This window comes from Acipenser ruthenus, chromosome 4, assembly GCF_902713425.1.
Source record: "Acipenser ruthenus chromosome 4, fAciRut3.2 maternal haplotype, whole genome shotgun sequence".
In the NCBI taxonomy this organism is placed as follows: Eukaryota; Metazoa; Chordata; class Actinopteri; order Acipenseriformes; family Acipenseridae; genus Acipenser; species Acipenser ruthenus.
In genome coordinates this window covers 70,866,700-70,882,879 of record NC_081192.1, presented here as the reverse complement: position 1 = coordinate 70,882,879, position 16,180 = coordinate 70,866,700, and the positions used below count along the sequence as shown (strand labels likewise).

The window sequence follows — 16,180 nt, the reverse complement described above, 5'->3', positions numbered from 1 at the left end:
GTGTGTACAGACTATTTATGTGGTATAGTTTTCAAGATGTTTCGCATTCTTAGTGCCCTGTCTGGGCAGTATTGTCTTTAGTCTGGCTTTCAAGCACTCCCATTAAAACATACATGTTGATAGAGCTTAATGCTTTTAGTTTAAGAAATTATTAATTATAAATGTATATATGGAAGTCAAGTAACAAAACACGGCCAGTCAAGGAGAGATATTATTTGGTAATCAATATTGCAAATATGGTGTCGGTCAAACACCAAAAACTGTGAGTAAAAAAAAAAAAAAAAAAAGATAGACTAATTGTGAAAAACTAAAGTAGAATTAGCATTGGCAAAAAAAAATCTGCTTGGTGGTAGACTGCCTCTGGATACTTATTTAATCCCTTTGGAAATAAAAGTCCAATCAACTATGAACATTGAAAGCATCGAAAGAATTGGGTGAACAGATTCGGCATTCAGTCTCGGACAGTCACTATTGGTATGTGCCACAGGCAGACTTGAGTGGGTACAGGGTATTAAGCCTCCACCTCCCGGGAAATAAAATAAAAAGGGGGCTCAGCCCCCCCCCCAGAGCGAGAGCAACAGGAAAATTACCACAGATTTGGGCACAGCTACAACAAATCGTTTTGATTGGCTTTCTTAAAACCAGAAAACCGACAATGTTTTTAGTTTTTTGTTTCTGCTGATAAAAAGAAAGTCCTGCTTCCAACCACCTCTAGAGAAAAAGATATATGGATGAAATCCATATATGGACTTCATTCAGGAATGGTGTAGAAATTGGAAGAAAAACGCTTTACAGAGCTTTACTAGTCATGAGACTTCAAGTTCGCATTGCGCCACGGCTTGTGCAGTCGCAGCCATTAACTCTTTATGGACGGCCCATTATAATTTCAGACAAATTTGTCCGATGACGTAATTGCACACAACGAAATCAGCGAAAACACAGTTAGTCCGGTCTGTTGGTCAAGATCGATATTTTTAATTTATTTTATAGCAAGGTTTTTTCCTGCATGTTTGTTTTTGCTCAGACATTATTTCTATTGTAACATATGTATGTACATAAGTGTACTGATGATATGTGTTTAAATTTTAAACACATATCATTATTTAAATTTAAACTCTTTTTAAAGCAATTCAAAAAAAGAACAAAATGCATGCATTTTCTACTTTAGATTTAGCTTTCCTATTGGGTAAATTTTGATTTTACTTAATGTCAGAGTGTATTCAGGTTCTACAGACATTCAGCTTTTCAAAAAGGTGTAACACTCTATGCTTTAATAAGCTAAAACCCTCCCAATCACGTCTCAAAAAGTTAGAAATGTGCACCTGTCAAACTATTTTATATTTTAGTTCCTGAGGTGCGTGGCTGCTTGTTTTTATATTGTGGCAGAGGGATTAACTGGCTATCAATTACCTAGTTTATCCCTCGACCACATTCAGCACAGGGTTTTCTCATACATGTGGTCACCAGCCAGTTTGTCAATAAGCAGTCGCTGATGAGACCACGCATTGCTGTCAGTCGCAACGCTGGCAGCTACAATGCTGACAAAGGCAATGCTGTCAGCGGAAATGCTGACAACGCCCAAGCTGGCTCCTCCAGCATAGGCAGTTCTGGCAGCGGAAATGCTGCCAGTGGCAATGCTGACAGCTGCACTGCTGACGGTGGTAAGGCTGGCTCCTCCTCCAGTGGCCCCGCTTGCAGTGGAAAGGCTGACAGCGGGGTGGCACACTCCAGCAGCGGCACTGCTGACAAAGGCCATGCTGCCAGTGGAATTGCTGACAGAGCCAAGGTTGGCTCCTCCAGCAAAGGCAGGTCTTACAGCGGTGTGGTGCACTCCCAAAGTGGCGCCATACTCCGACAGTGATGGTGACGCTGGCAGCAGAAATGCTGCCCTCAGCGCAGGACACTCCGGCAGTGGCGGCGGTGCTGCGTACTCCGGCAGCACAACTACAACTCTAGCCGGCGGTTCCCTTTTCTTGAACTACGGCACCAGAATTTCCATCAGCACAACTGCTGCTGCTGGACACAACAAGGTCCCGGGTGATGACAAGCAGGCATCCCCGGGCAGTGTTGTGCAGGCATCCCCGAGTAGTGATGTGCAGGCATCCCTGGGCGGTGATGAACTGGGAGCACCATGTCTGTGATTTCTAGGAGGGACACCGGGGTGATGTTGCTGCTCCCATGTTTCCCATTGCACCCCATCTCTGGCCTACAGTAGGTCGACCGCCATCGGGAGGCCCTCCTGAAAGTTCCCCTTAGGGTCCATCAGCCAGTCCCAGATCTCCCTTGAGAACGTTGGACGCTCGTGCTCCCCCCTCATGGGTGCTGGAAGCTTGTTCCCCTCCCATGTGGGTGCTGGACGCTTGGGCTCCTCCCTCATGGGTGCTGGAGCTTGCACCTGCTTCTTCCCCTTCTTCCCTTTTTTCTCATCGGGGCCGGCAGTCGTTCCTCTTCCTAGTGTACATCTGAATAATTTTCTGTGTCAGATAATTCGACCTGTGTGAACAGCAGTTATTTATACATGTGCTGTATGTATTTTACCCTTGAAAAGGATAAAAAGAAAGTTAACTTGATATATGATACATGATATATTTTCTTAAAACCAGCACACACAGGAACATCTTGTATGTAAATTGGGAATGGAATTTTTCAGCACAGGCGTGGCAATTTTGGAACATTGATAAACTTAAATTAATGCAACACAAATAAAAATGCAAGAGTCTGCGTGATTTATTTAAACACAACAAAAATTATTTTGAATAAGCAATATATCATGATTAATTTGGTATAATAATTGTGTAAAAAGCTGTGCTGGGTAAAGTTATAAGTTCAAGAATATAAATGTGTCCAGTAGGTAATTTAGTAGTAATATTGAAAAATAGTGATGCAGGAATCTTTGCTCTAAGGTGAGGTAGAGGTGTGTCAATATAGTTTCACAAGAGAAAAGTTGTCTCTCTCTGTGATTGCTTAGGTCAGCGTGATACAATATGGCTGTGCTTACTTAAAAACAGCGGTATTAGAGATGCTTAGTACTTTCGCTTGGGGGGCTATAGGGGGGATAAGCAGGGTTGCCAACTGGCTCCAGAATCTACGGACACTTTAAACCAGGTCCAGTGGCGGAGCAATAGCAGGTGCAACAGGTGCATCTGCGCTCGGGCCCATGCACTCAGAGGGCCCTGGAGGGGATAAGTTTTGATTTTATATTTTATTTTATTTTTTTAACAATGATAATATCCTTCGCGTTTATATTTGCAGATGTTACACATTTGTATCACTGTAGCTGCCGGTGTGCGGTGCCAGTAATTCAGATTGTATCCTCCCTCATTTCAACAGGTATCGCTATTGTCTTAATTATCCTAACTTTTTTCCAGCGGAGGCTGGTATGAGGGACGTCTTCAGCACAGACATTTGCAGTTATATTCTGTGAGCGCGATTCATCCTGTAGTTTAGACGGAAGCTGTCCTGTGCTGCTGCGGGCACCTAAATAAACTACAGCAAATCAACATGCCTGTATTTCTGATTTAAAAATAATAATAATAAAAAACAGTTTCCTATGTGAGACAATTTCTGCAAATGTCTGTGCAGAATTCTGAATTCTGTAATCATTTCTGTGATCACAGAATTGGGGAATCCTGGTAGGATTGGTGATTAAACCTGTTCGTTTTCAATTACAAATTAGTGTAGTGTTGGATGTAAAGATATATGCAAAATAAAATTAAAGTAGGTGAGTAGAAAACTTTCTTATTACGTAAATATTAAATATAGTTCAGCATTGAACACTTGATTTGGTATGTTTGATGTGTATAAATAAGGGTTAAATTAACGTTTGGGGAGGGGGGCTCACAATAAGGTCCTGCACCGGGGCCCATCTTCCTCTTCATTGCCATTAAACCACAAATTAATTGATGTTAAAACAGCAAGTAAAGTGGGTTTGAATTGCGTGAGCGGCTTCAATAAACGTGTTCAATTGTTTCATTGCGGTGGCATTTCTATCTGGAGAGCATCATAACATGTATTAAAATTATATTGCCTGAAATGTTATATGGTAAAGAATATGTATCAAAATAGTGCAATTCCGTCGTTATATAGAATTATGTACTCATCCGCATCTTTCTCGTTTAACCTTGAGGTTAAGTTTCTATTATGGTAATGTAATACTTATTTCTGCTTCGCATAGTCCCACCCCAATCAGACAAATACAGCAAATCAGCAATATGTATAGGTCTGATTGATGGAAACGATCCTCACAGGAAGTAATTCCCACACCCAGACAGGTGTGTGCTTTTAGTAATAGTTAGCAAAAACAATGACATTCCTTAAGTGACAACTCACGCAATTTACACTCATGTTACATGTTTCAATAAAATCAATGAATTTGCGGTTAGAGAGGCGAGTTACAAAACCTGACCTGGCTTGAAGTGTCCGTAAATTCTGGAGTCAGTTGGCAACCCTGGGGATAAGGTACATTTTGGGGAGGTTTCAGCCCCCTAAGCCCTCCTTTGACGCCGCCCCTGGTTATGCTACAGTATGAGTATAATTTATTAGACAAAAAGGAAAGGTGATACCTTTTATTGGACTAACTAAACAATAATTCACCTATTAACAAATATTAACCACTATAAACTAGAACCAGAAAATCAGATGCTCACTATGACAAGGATAGTAGTGTCAGTGAAAAAACAGGAAAAGAAAGTTCAAAACCAAAACTGATGCTTTCCAAAAATCTCAATTTATGATTCAGTATTGGAGCATACTAAAGTATGGAAGTACTAAACAACAGGAAGTGATTACACCCAATATGTCTATAAGATGAAATTCCTTCTAACATTTAGTATCGCATTACACAAGATTAATTATATTTTATTAGATTACTGTGTGTTTCATTGTAATCCCATATCCTTAAATATATGGCTAATACTTTAAATTTAGCCTTGCTCTTGTTAAGAGTAGCACTGCATCGGTTTTTGCCAGGTGTGATCAAATGGAACCATAGCAATAAAATCTATAAGGTTATCTACAAAAAAAAAATGTTCTTATGATTAATCAATCTCGTGTTTTGAACTTACACAGAAAACAACAGTAAACCATTTGAGAAAAAAAAAAACCTGTTGTCCCAATAATTTTCCATGTGTAGTATATGAGAAACTGAGTAGCAATTGAGGTGCAATACTAATTGAAAACCTTTTTTGCTACTGCCAGTGCACATTTATCATGCCCTTTAGATTCAGTCTAGTGCATACAAAACAAATGGGTATATACCTCTCCCTTTACTAAATAGAAATAGCAAAGCACAGAACCCTCCATCTCACAGATCTTAATGGAAAAAAAAGAATGCTGGTTATTATTTTTACTATTAGGCCAGCACAGCCGTAAAAGGCACAACTGTTGAGTGAGAGGCCCAGAAAGCTAACCTCATCACTGGCTGCCAGACAGTACACTCGTTAACGAAGCATTTGTCATCACTGAGTACCATAGAAAGAAATATGCTGTATCATTATCTTTTTAAAAACCTACTGTCATATTTCTCAATAATATTAGTAAACAAACAAAACATTCAGACGGGAACATTAACATTTGAACTTTCAGTGCTGTTCTATCGCTATAATAAAATGTTACTTAGAATAGTAATTTGACTTGGGTTTTTTTCTCTCTCGCCATTTCCTTTTACCAATTTCCTTCAGATATGTTTTATCCAGACAGTGTACAGTAAGGGAACTATTTTTGTATGTGTGTTACCCCACCTCGCCTCAGGGAAGCCCCCACAGTACACACACTACCATAATTTCAATGCCATGAAGCTGCCATCACAGTGGAAGTTCAGGACCAAGGAAGTAAACCAAAGCCCCCTGGATATCCTGACCTTCTGCACCAATTTGTAATGTTAGTCCTGCAGTGCCTGGGCTGCTCGGCTGATATAGTCAATTCAATAGGTTTTCTGACAAACTGGGGCTTCACTTAGCTGACCTATTAACATCCAGCTATGCTGACCCAATACCAGCAACGAGAAACTATGTGCAAGCATTGATTGGTAAAATAATCCATTCCAATGGTTACTTCCTAAAGGGCATTTTCTCTCCTTGTGTCTATTGCTTTATCTCAAAGGTAATCTTGCACTGCAGCAACAGATTCCAGACCAATAGGAGGCTCTGTGCTTACAGAGGCCAACAGCTCTACTTCAGTCAGCAGGAAAAGCCTTGGTCTCTCTGAGACCTGTTTTATTCCACCTGAATCTTCACCAGCTGTACTCCAGGTAGCACAAAAAGCCTGTTCTCTGTTATACCCCAGCTAAACCTCCAGCAGCTTTACTCCAGGCAGCAGGAAAAGCCCTGATTTTTCTGCGGCCTGGTTGACCACACACTCCCAGGATCTAGGCAGCAGGAAAAGCCCTGGTCTTTCTGAGGCCTGGTTGACCAAATCTCAAATCTCAAGAAAAGGGCTTGTAACTAGGAGGTCACCAGTTCAAATCCCAGCTCAGCCACTGACTCATTGTGTGACCCTGAGCAAGTCACTTAACCTCCTTGTGCTTCGTCTTTCGGGTGAGATGTTGTTGTAAGTGACTCTGCAGCTGATGCATAGTTCACACACCCTAGTCTCGTATCTTGTAAAGCGCTTTGTGATGGTGGTCCACATGAAAGGCGCTATATAAAAATAAATAAATAAATAAATAAATAAATAAACTAGTTTTTCAGCAGCAGCAGATTAAGGATAGTAGAATAATGACCCAGGCTGTTTGTGGGTGTTTTCGTGGTTGTGTGACGCACTGGACCATACATTCAACAGCTAAGAAGTTGGTAGCATACAAGTGGTGGAAAGCCCAGGATACAAAACTGGAGCAAAACTTCTAGTTTTAATTATGAATTCTGTCGATACTGATGCAAAAGCTATGCAATGAATATCATGTTATATGTTTATGGTTGCCAATCACATTGATAATGTAAAGTCAATCAAGAACTGGCAGATAACATATTCACTGGAAGAACGCATATCCACCCTTAGAGACATTACTAAGTCTGAGAAATTAATTGACTACAGCTTTAATAACATTACATCTATAGAGCCCTCTAATACCAGTGTTGAAAGGGTGAAGGGACTCTGCTAAAGCAGATATTATGTTGGATTTGGAGGCTCCTGTTTCCACCTTGGCCGGCTCCCCTGCTCCCAGGGGGCTGTCTGAACAAACTGTCTGTTCATCACAATAAGTTGGTTGAGATTGTTGAGTAGCTGTCAGAAGGGGATCGAAGGTCAGGGTTTCTGCTCCTGTGTCTCCTAAAGTTGACATTAGAAATAGATTTAATGCTCTTACCCACCAAAACAAACATGACATTACCTCCAGCAAGGTGCTCTTCGTTGGTGACTCTATTGTTAAAAATACCAGCACAGCTTTCAAGAACATCCAGAAAGTAGCTGTTAAATGTTTTCCAGGTGCTATTCTTCATATTGTTGCCCAATTGGAAAATCTGGTTGAAAACCATGGGCAAGTGCCATGTAGGCAACAAAGATATTAGATTTCGAGAATCTGAGACACTCAAGAATCATTTTAAATCACTTTGTCAAAAATCAAAAACAATTAGTTAAGAATATAACTGTCTCTGGGCCCCTACCTGTTGTCAGGAGCTGGCTAGCAGACTAGCTGCCTCTGAGAATCTGGGATTCATTGACAACTGGAATAGTTTCAGGGAGAGACCTGGGTTCTTTAATAAAGGGTCTGCACCCAAATAGTTGAGGTTCAATAAGATTGGCAGAAAACATAGAGAAATATTATTTAAAAAAATTGACTTCGTATACCACCAGGAGAAATGACTCAGAAACCTCAGCCATGTGACCAAATTCTACAACTGAAACCTATTAAAGCAGTATCAGTCCCCGGTTATCAATTTCCAGCTTCTTCCCTGGGTCAATGTTCTGAAAATCTAATTAAAATGAACACATCAGGCAGTGACAGTTATACTAGCCCTGTACTGATCTTGATCCAGTTGGCATTACTAAATACAAGATCTCTGAATAATAAATCTCTTTTAATTTATTCTGGAATCAAATCAAGATATCACAACCTTAGCTGAGACTTGGCTGAAACAGAATTATATTATACCGCTAGTAAAGGCTTGTCCCACAGGTTTTTCTTTCTATCAGAGGGCGGGTCCTATAGGTCACTGTGGTGGCATTGCTACCATTTTCAGCAAGGAGTTTCATCTTAACTATGAGAACACAGAAGGTTATTCATCATTTGAAATTCTATCTTTTGCTGTTTGTGGCCCAACTGCTAAACAGGTTGCAGTTATTTATCATCCTCCTAGGCCCAACTCTTTGTTTTTATCTGAGTTGGTGAACTTTTATCAACACTTGCTGTCAAGCATGACAGGATTGTGGTGTTAGGTGATTTTAATGTACACGTTAATTTAGACTGAGATCCCTTTGGAGAAGATTTTATGCTATTATTTGAGTCCATTGGTTTTACTCAACATGTTTCTGGCCCGCCTCATATTCATGGCCACACACTTGATCTACTTATCACTCGTGGCATAGAATCTGTCTGCCATTAATTTTACAGTTTCAGATAATTCTGCTATTATTTTTTCTGATACATTCTTGGAAGTATTGTCCACCTCCGCTTTTGCTCAATCAGGATCAGGAGATGTGTTGGTAGATAATTATAACAGCACCCAGAGTAATATCTTAGATACGGTTTGAAGAGTCAGCAAATACGTGATGTGATATCTAAAGGGTTCAAAATGATTGTGTGGTGTTGTGAGTACTGTGCGTTATCGTGTTGTGTTCTGAGCACAGCGCATTCAGCACATTCTGGTGAGAACTGCTCAAGATGTGTTTCTCAAAAGATAGTTAGGATGCTTTTATGTCTAGTTTGAGGCAAAGCTGCTTGGTTAAAAACAACCCCTTATAAAGGAGTCTTCATCTTTGAGAAAGTTCTAGAATGTTCTATAATCATGCTGATGTGTTAATTTGCCTATTTGTTGCTATGTTAATCCTGTATAAATATTGTGCTACCTTGTCAATAATCGAGAGAGAGAGTGTGTTCCTGTAACCGCTGTTGCTCTTCCCTTGCACATTGTATTAAAGCTTCTTGAAACTGCTATCGAGTGGAGTCATCAGTCATTTCATATTAAACAGGATTTTACCGACTACAGGTTGCACCTATCAAAAATAAAAAGAGGGTTTTTTTTTTTAAGATTTTCACTTGGTTTAATGATACAACACATATACTTAAACAAATAGTTTATAAACTTGAACGTAAATGGAAAAAACACCAAACTACAGGTCTTTTATCTCACCTGTTGAATTATACTCAGCCCTTATAGAAACAAATAAAGATAATCCTCAATTTCTTTTTGAAACAATAGCTAAGCTAACAAACAAGCAGAAGGAGCCCTCCATATATGCCTTATTACCAGCAAGCAATGATGATTTTATGAATCACTTTAACAAGAAAACCATTGATATAAGAAATCAGATTTCAGGTGGTACATTCAATTTAGAGAAGTCATCTTACAACAAAACTACTTCTTTGGGTCCTGCTACATCAGACCAAACCTTTGTATCTTTTTACTTGATTAACCAGACATAATATACTGACCTAGTTATTAAGACAAAATCCACTACATGTGTCTGAGACCCTACTCCCACTAAACTGTTTAAAGAAGTATTCTCTAGGATTGTTTGAACAGGATGGCTTGGTGGTGACGTCAGACCAGGAAGACACAGGCACAAGTACTGCAGGGTTGAGACACAAATGCGCTCCTTACTTTACTAAATAAATAAAATATTGGAACAGAAACAAAACACTGAGCCCAAAACAAAACGGCACAGTGGCCAAAATAAACAGATACAATCATTTAAACAAGTATTGTGCTGGTCTTAACCCAGCGCGGATAGCAAATGTTTTTAAAGTTTGTCTCTCTTTCTCATTCCTGTTTTCCACACTCATCAACCTTCTATGACAGGCTGCTTTGCTTTTATATACGTGGCCATCTCCCAATTGGTAATTACTTAATTAATTTGAGAGATGGTCACATTATGCATGACTTTAGCTGGATAGGGGATTTTAACCCCATCCATGCTGTAAAACAACAATAACAAAAAACTTATTTTGTTTAAAACAAAAACAACACAGTACATTTAAATAATAATAATACAAAATAATACAAATAAACAGGGGCGGGGTGTACCCCATCACAGATCGATACTACTGTTTTAAGTATTATTAACAGTTCCCTTTCAACTGGTATTGTTCCAAAATCATTTAAGATCGCTGCGGTACAACCATTGCTTAAAAAGCTACTCGAGATCCAAAAGTTCTTAACAGTTTTAGGCCTATTTCCAACCTCTTCATCCAAAGTTTTGGAGAGAGTAGTAGCTAACCAACTTAATACATTCCTTGCAGCACATAATATATATATATATATATATATATATATATATATATGAGAAATTTCAGTCAGGTTTCTTGCCCGGGTCATAGTATTAAACTGCTCTTATCATAGTGGTAAATGATATGCTATTATCTTCAGATACAGGCTCATTCTTGGTCCTTATTCTTCTAGATTTAAGTGCAGTGTTTGATGCTATTGATCATTCAATTTTGAGAACCTTGTAGGATTGTCAGGTAGTGTGCTGTCTTGGTTTAAATCTTATCTTTCAAATAGGTTACAATATGTTAGAATTGGGGAAGATTCCTCTTTTTTATCTGAGGTTACATGTGGTGTCCAACATGGTTCTGTTCTTGGACCAATTTTGTTATCCTTACATATGCTACCCCTGGGCGATATTGGCCGTAGACATGAGGTACATTTTCACTGCTATGCTGATGATACTCAACTATATCTATCTCTGCCTCATATAAAAGTGTATTTTTTTCACCTTGGGAATATTGCTAAAATAAGATGTTCTCTTTCGCTGCAATATGCTGAGAGATTGATGCATGCTTTCGTAACGTCTAGAATTGATTATTGCAATGCCCTGTTTTCTGGTATTCCAAGCTATGTTTTATCACAATTGCAGCTTGTGCAAAATGCTGCTGTCAGGATTTTAACAAAAACAAAAAAGCATGATCACATTACGCCTGTGTCAGCAGCCCTACACTGGCTTCATGGACAGTTCAGGATTGAATTTAAGGTCCTGCTTAGAACTTTTAAAGCCTTAAATGGTTTGACCACTCCGATCCCAGGATGCTGGGTTGCTTACTATTCCTAAAAATTATAAAAAAAGAATCCAGGTGGCAGTGACTTCAGCTACAGGGCCCCTAAACTATGCAATGATCTGCCTAGTTCTGTAAGGGAAGCACCAACTGTTGCAGCTTTTAAAACCAGACTAAAGACACATTTTTATAATCAATCTTATTTATCCTAAAATGAACGTGTTTTTCTTTCTCTTGTTTTTGTTTCTTTTATTGGCTTATTTTTTGACAGTTTTATTATAGGTACTGCTTTTATTGTATTTTTTGCTTTGTATTGCTTATTGTTACTCCTTTTATAGTTGTCAATATACTGTTTTATCCATGTAAAGCACTTTGTGGCAATTTATTGTGAAAGGTGCTATATTAAATAAAGTTTAAACTGTAAATTAGATAGCATACAGAGGTATATGCAGTACACAGTGCATGAACTGAGCAGCTCAGAGCGAGAATTTTTCCACTCACTCAGATGACCGATGAAATCCACTCTGCAGTGCTCTGAGCTGCTCAAGGGGGCGGAACTGGGCATGCCGTTAAATAGGTTTTTTCACTGCGCTGCTCTGAGTGGCTCAGTTACTTAATGCACCCAGTAACTATGTGAAATGTAAAATAATGTGCGATAAAGATCTCTAGTTCACACATCATAATATATATATATATATATATATATATATATATTGTGAATGAACTGCTGCCACATGGGTTAGTGCCCCTTGAAAAATACGACCCAGTACACACAGGAATGGATCTTTCTTCGCGCTGACACGCTAATATTTAATAAACAAAACCAAAACAAACAAAACAGAAACAAAAACCTAACTCCGTTTTGGAGCGCTAACAAAACAGGTTATTCCCTGACTAACTTGCAGGACGGCTAAGCCGTTTACCTGACACCACAACACAAACAAAAACCACACAGGCTTATCACAGCACTTACTATTTTTTCTCTGGACTGCTCAGAAGCAGAGCACCTCTCTTCTGTTTCCTTCTACTCAGCAGCCCTGAATAATTTAACTGCCTGCCCTTTATACCCTGCACCTGGTCCAAATTCCCAATTACCACCCAGGTGCAGGGGATAATTAAACAATAAAACATTGGAAGAGGCTTGGTGCCCCATTGGTTAAAGAAAAAGGCTTGTTACCAGGAGGTTCTAGGTTCAATCGCAGCTCAGCCACTGACTCACTGTGTGTAATTGCGCAAGTCACTTAACCTCCTTGTTCTTGGTCCTTCGGATGAGACGTAAAACTGAGGTCCAATTGTAAGTGACTGCAGCAGCAGTTGTGATGGATAGTTCACCCCCACGTCTCTAAGGCACTTTGGATAAAAGCAAATCACTAAATAATAATAATAATAATAATAATAATAATAATAATAATAATAATAATAAAAGAAGATGCATTCAATTTAGCATTGGCTACCAGCTGTATTTATTATGCAGATGAGGCAGGGATGCAATACTGTAACAAAACAGGTAAGCTTCTTGGACGGAAGCAATAGATACATTTTTAATGAAATGGCTCCTGGTCCTGAGAAGCAATGTGTCACAATTCTTTGCAGTTTCTCAGCAGATGGGAAAGAAGTTGATCTGTCACGGATGGCTGGGTGGGTGATGTCACCAGACCAGGAAATACACACACTCAGTACTGCAGGGTTAGACGCAAATACACTAGTTCTTTATTAAATAAAGAAAGCAAACTGAACAAAAACAAAATGGCAGTGGCCAAAATAAACAATTACAGTAATTCAACAAATATTGTGCTGGTCTAAATCCAGCACGAGTAGCAGTTGTTGTTTGTGAAGTTATTGTTCTCTGCTCTCTCTCGTTCTTTCTCCTCTCTTTTCCTCTCGCAGCTCTCAGCTGCTTCTCTTTTTATACATGTGGCCATCTCAAATTGGCAAACAATTAAACAATTTAAAGACGGCCACATTCTGCACGTGTTATTTTTGGCAGGGAAGATAATTGTCTGTTCCCTGCTAACCCCAAACCACACCAACAATAATACAAAAATACATTTAAATAACAATAATAATACAAAAATACAAATAAAACATAGGGGCAGGCATACCCCGTCACATGATCCCATGGTCATTCTGCTTTATCAAAGGGTCCCCAGAGATGTAAGTTATTTCCAGATGGCATCGCAATAGGCAGAAGTGACTGTGGATGCATGGTGTTAGCCACTTTCTAGGAATACATTGCCAATGTGTTCTAATATGCCAACATCAACCCTGTGACGTTGACATATTTCATCCACTCAAAGTTGAATGGAGGAGGGTGGTTAGAGAACACAAGCAAATATCATCCTGTTCTATCACCAAAGTTAACTTTACTCCCTTGTTCCACACTGTTTTCCAGAGGGCTTTGAAAGAGGAAACAATTAAAAATGTGTTTAAGGAATGTGGGCTGTTTCCATTGGATGCTACTGCTGTTCACTACAATAAATGTTGTAGTTATACAAGGTGTAAACTACTTCGAGAAAAGCAAGCTTAGGTGTAGGACATGAATCAGCACATTAGGCAGGACTGTCTGAATACAAAGCAACATTAAAGGGGCTCGAGAAAGAGATGCCTCAACTCCTTCAGTCTTTCCAGGAACAGGCAATAGAGATGTCATTGAAAAGAAAACTTGTTTGTCATTTGGCTAAAAGTTTAAAGACTTAACTAAAACTCAAGAAACAAAACTAGCTGACCCTGAAATACAAGCTGCTCAGCAATGTGAACCACGCACAAACAACGAAAGTAACAATGAGGGTTATAAACAGTATATTTTAGAAAATTAAACTAATGCTGTTCGACAAACTGTCCAAACTGAACTTAATACTTGGCCAGGTAAGGACGTCTGCTAAGAAATAAATAATAATAATAATATTCTGCAATTTTGAATACTGACTTTGGATACTGTTCTAATTCTGGAAACTGGTGTTTTTTTAAAATCTTTTGCTAAATTGCATTGCCTTTTATGTTTTACGCAGTTCTGTGCATGCGTAACATTTTGATTTCATTTTGCTGTTGGGTAGTTAATGGGGAACTTTACATACTGCTACAATACATACCGGATTTAAAAGTATGTACTGTATTACAGTCCACGTGTCCACAGTCGTTTGAACAAGTGATATTTTCAAGTGATGTGTAAGAATCATATCGTTCTGAATTAAAATACTTCTGTTGAAAATATTGTACTGTACCAACAAAACCAACTACATTGTATCTAAATGGAAGCCTACTTATTTTAAAACAGTCCGTTCAGCTATGTATTTTTGACATTGTATGTTTTTTGTGTTCCCTGAAAAAATGGACAAGGGTTGGAACGGGCCAAAATGAAATAATCAGATATGCGTCACACAAAGTCCAAATTAACCGTCACTGAAGTCAAAATTTTATCGGGTCGGATATTTGAGTGCTGCCTGTATACAAGTTTTCGTACAGAACTGTAGCTTCAGCTATCCTTAGTTAGGGGTCTACTTAAATCGCTGTAAATTTACGTATTTTTCACGGGTATGTTGCGGAATAAAATTAGGATTTCGCGGACATGTTTAAACATTAAATAAACCTAAGTAGACAGTATTTCAGAACACTATAAAGCCTAAAAATAGTGGTACTTGCTTCCGTACTAAAACAGAGTGCTGTCATTTGTTAAAGGCGAGTATGCAGCATCCCCCTGCAGTTGACTTGCCCATACATTGAGACTGCACATCTGCATCCACTGAATTGGTTGGAAGTTAAGGCAAAGCTTTGCCAAGCTATACAGATGTGGAAATCGAATAGAAACAGCCCAAAAACTCGGTTACACAAGAGCTTCTGGCATACTTTAATAAAGTCAATGTAAGCAGTACGTTCGTTGTCATGTTATTTGTCCCATCCAATAATTTATTTTATTAGTACCGAGTCAAAACAAAGAAGACGTGGCTATTCAGGTCTAAAATTCCAACTGTAAGCAGCAGGTTGAAGCGAGGTGGCTGTGCTGGATCGTTTTAGTACTGATTTAACTTGCAGACAGGAATACCTCTTGTCTGGGCTAACTTTCCAGTTTGGTTTCTGAAAGCTGTTTATTTTACGTTCTGTTCAGCAGCCTCTGTAGTAGCCTTTTGTTTAATGTGTGATTCTGAAGCTAAATAGCGATCGATCGTATTTTCTCCAAATACACATTAAGATATAGAAAACAATTACCTCAGTCTGCATGTAGTTTATTTGGGAAATATCTTGAAACGATCATCAGCCGAAATATACTTTGCTTTTTTTGTCGTCCATTTCTACTATTTTACCTCCAATGCTGAAAACTAGATTTTAGCAACCTAAATCAAAACAATGCAGCACCAACTTTGTCCCGCCCCCTCCTGCACAGTACAGATCACATAAAAGCAGTAAAGACGCACTGATAGGCTGATTAAAACTTTGTCATTTGAATAGTAAACAAGAACGTTAACTGCTTTGGAGAATTTATTTTGTATATGTTACTTGTGGACATTTTTTGTTTGTTTGTTTTTTGCTTAAGTGCAATGCACACAGGACGGCGAAGGAATAAAAATGGGCTATCTGCAGAAGGAAGATACGTAGTTTGCTTCACTTGTGTTGTGCAGTAGTTCATTTAAACAAGTTTTATTTTTTTTTTCCTCTTCGTACTTGTTTGTATGCATTGGCCCCTAAGAGGTGAATTTCGCAGTGACCCCTCAATTTCACGATTTCCGCGAAATCCGCAAAATCGCGATTTAGGTAGGTCCCTACTTATAGTCTATGAAAGGAGCTAAAATACCAGCACTTTAGGTTGATGATATAAAAATAATCCAATCAAAATGTTTAGTACAGTAAATTTTTTTTAAATATTGGTAGTAAACCAGGCTACCCTACTTGCTGTGTTTCCCACTACATCTAATTCTTAGAATAATAACAATAATAATAATAATAATAATAATAATAATAATAATAATAATAATAATAATAATAATAATAATAATAATAATGTAGCAATCTGTGCTATTTCTGTTATGTGTTGTATCGTTT

At 38.6% G+C, this 16,180-nt stretch overlaps 1 protein-coding gene across 3 annotated transcripts in view; it reads right to left on the bottom strand.

Moving 5' to 3' along the window:
* LOC117399631 (copine-4-like) overlaps nucleotides 1-16,180 on the bottom strand; it is a 154,665-nt gene that overhangs the window by 78,399 nt on the left and 60,086 nt on the right. Inside the window, exon 1 of one of the 3 annotated variants that reach the window (XM_059022719.1) lies at nucleotides 12,120-12,168. The exons of the other annotated variants lie outside the window; for them this stretch is intronic. The gene's annotated coding sequence lies outside the window, so the exon portion shown is untranslated. Of the gene's footprint in view, nucleotides 1-12,119; nucleotides 12,169-16,180 lie in introns of those variants that run through there. 3 annotated transcript variants of the gene reach the window in all.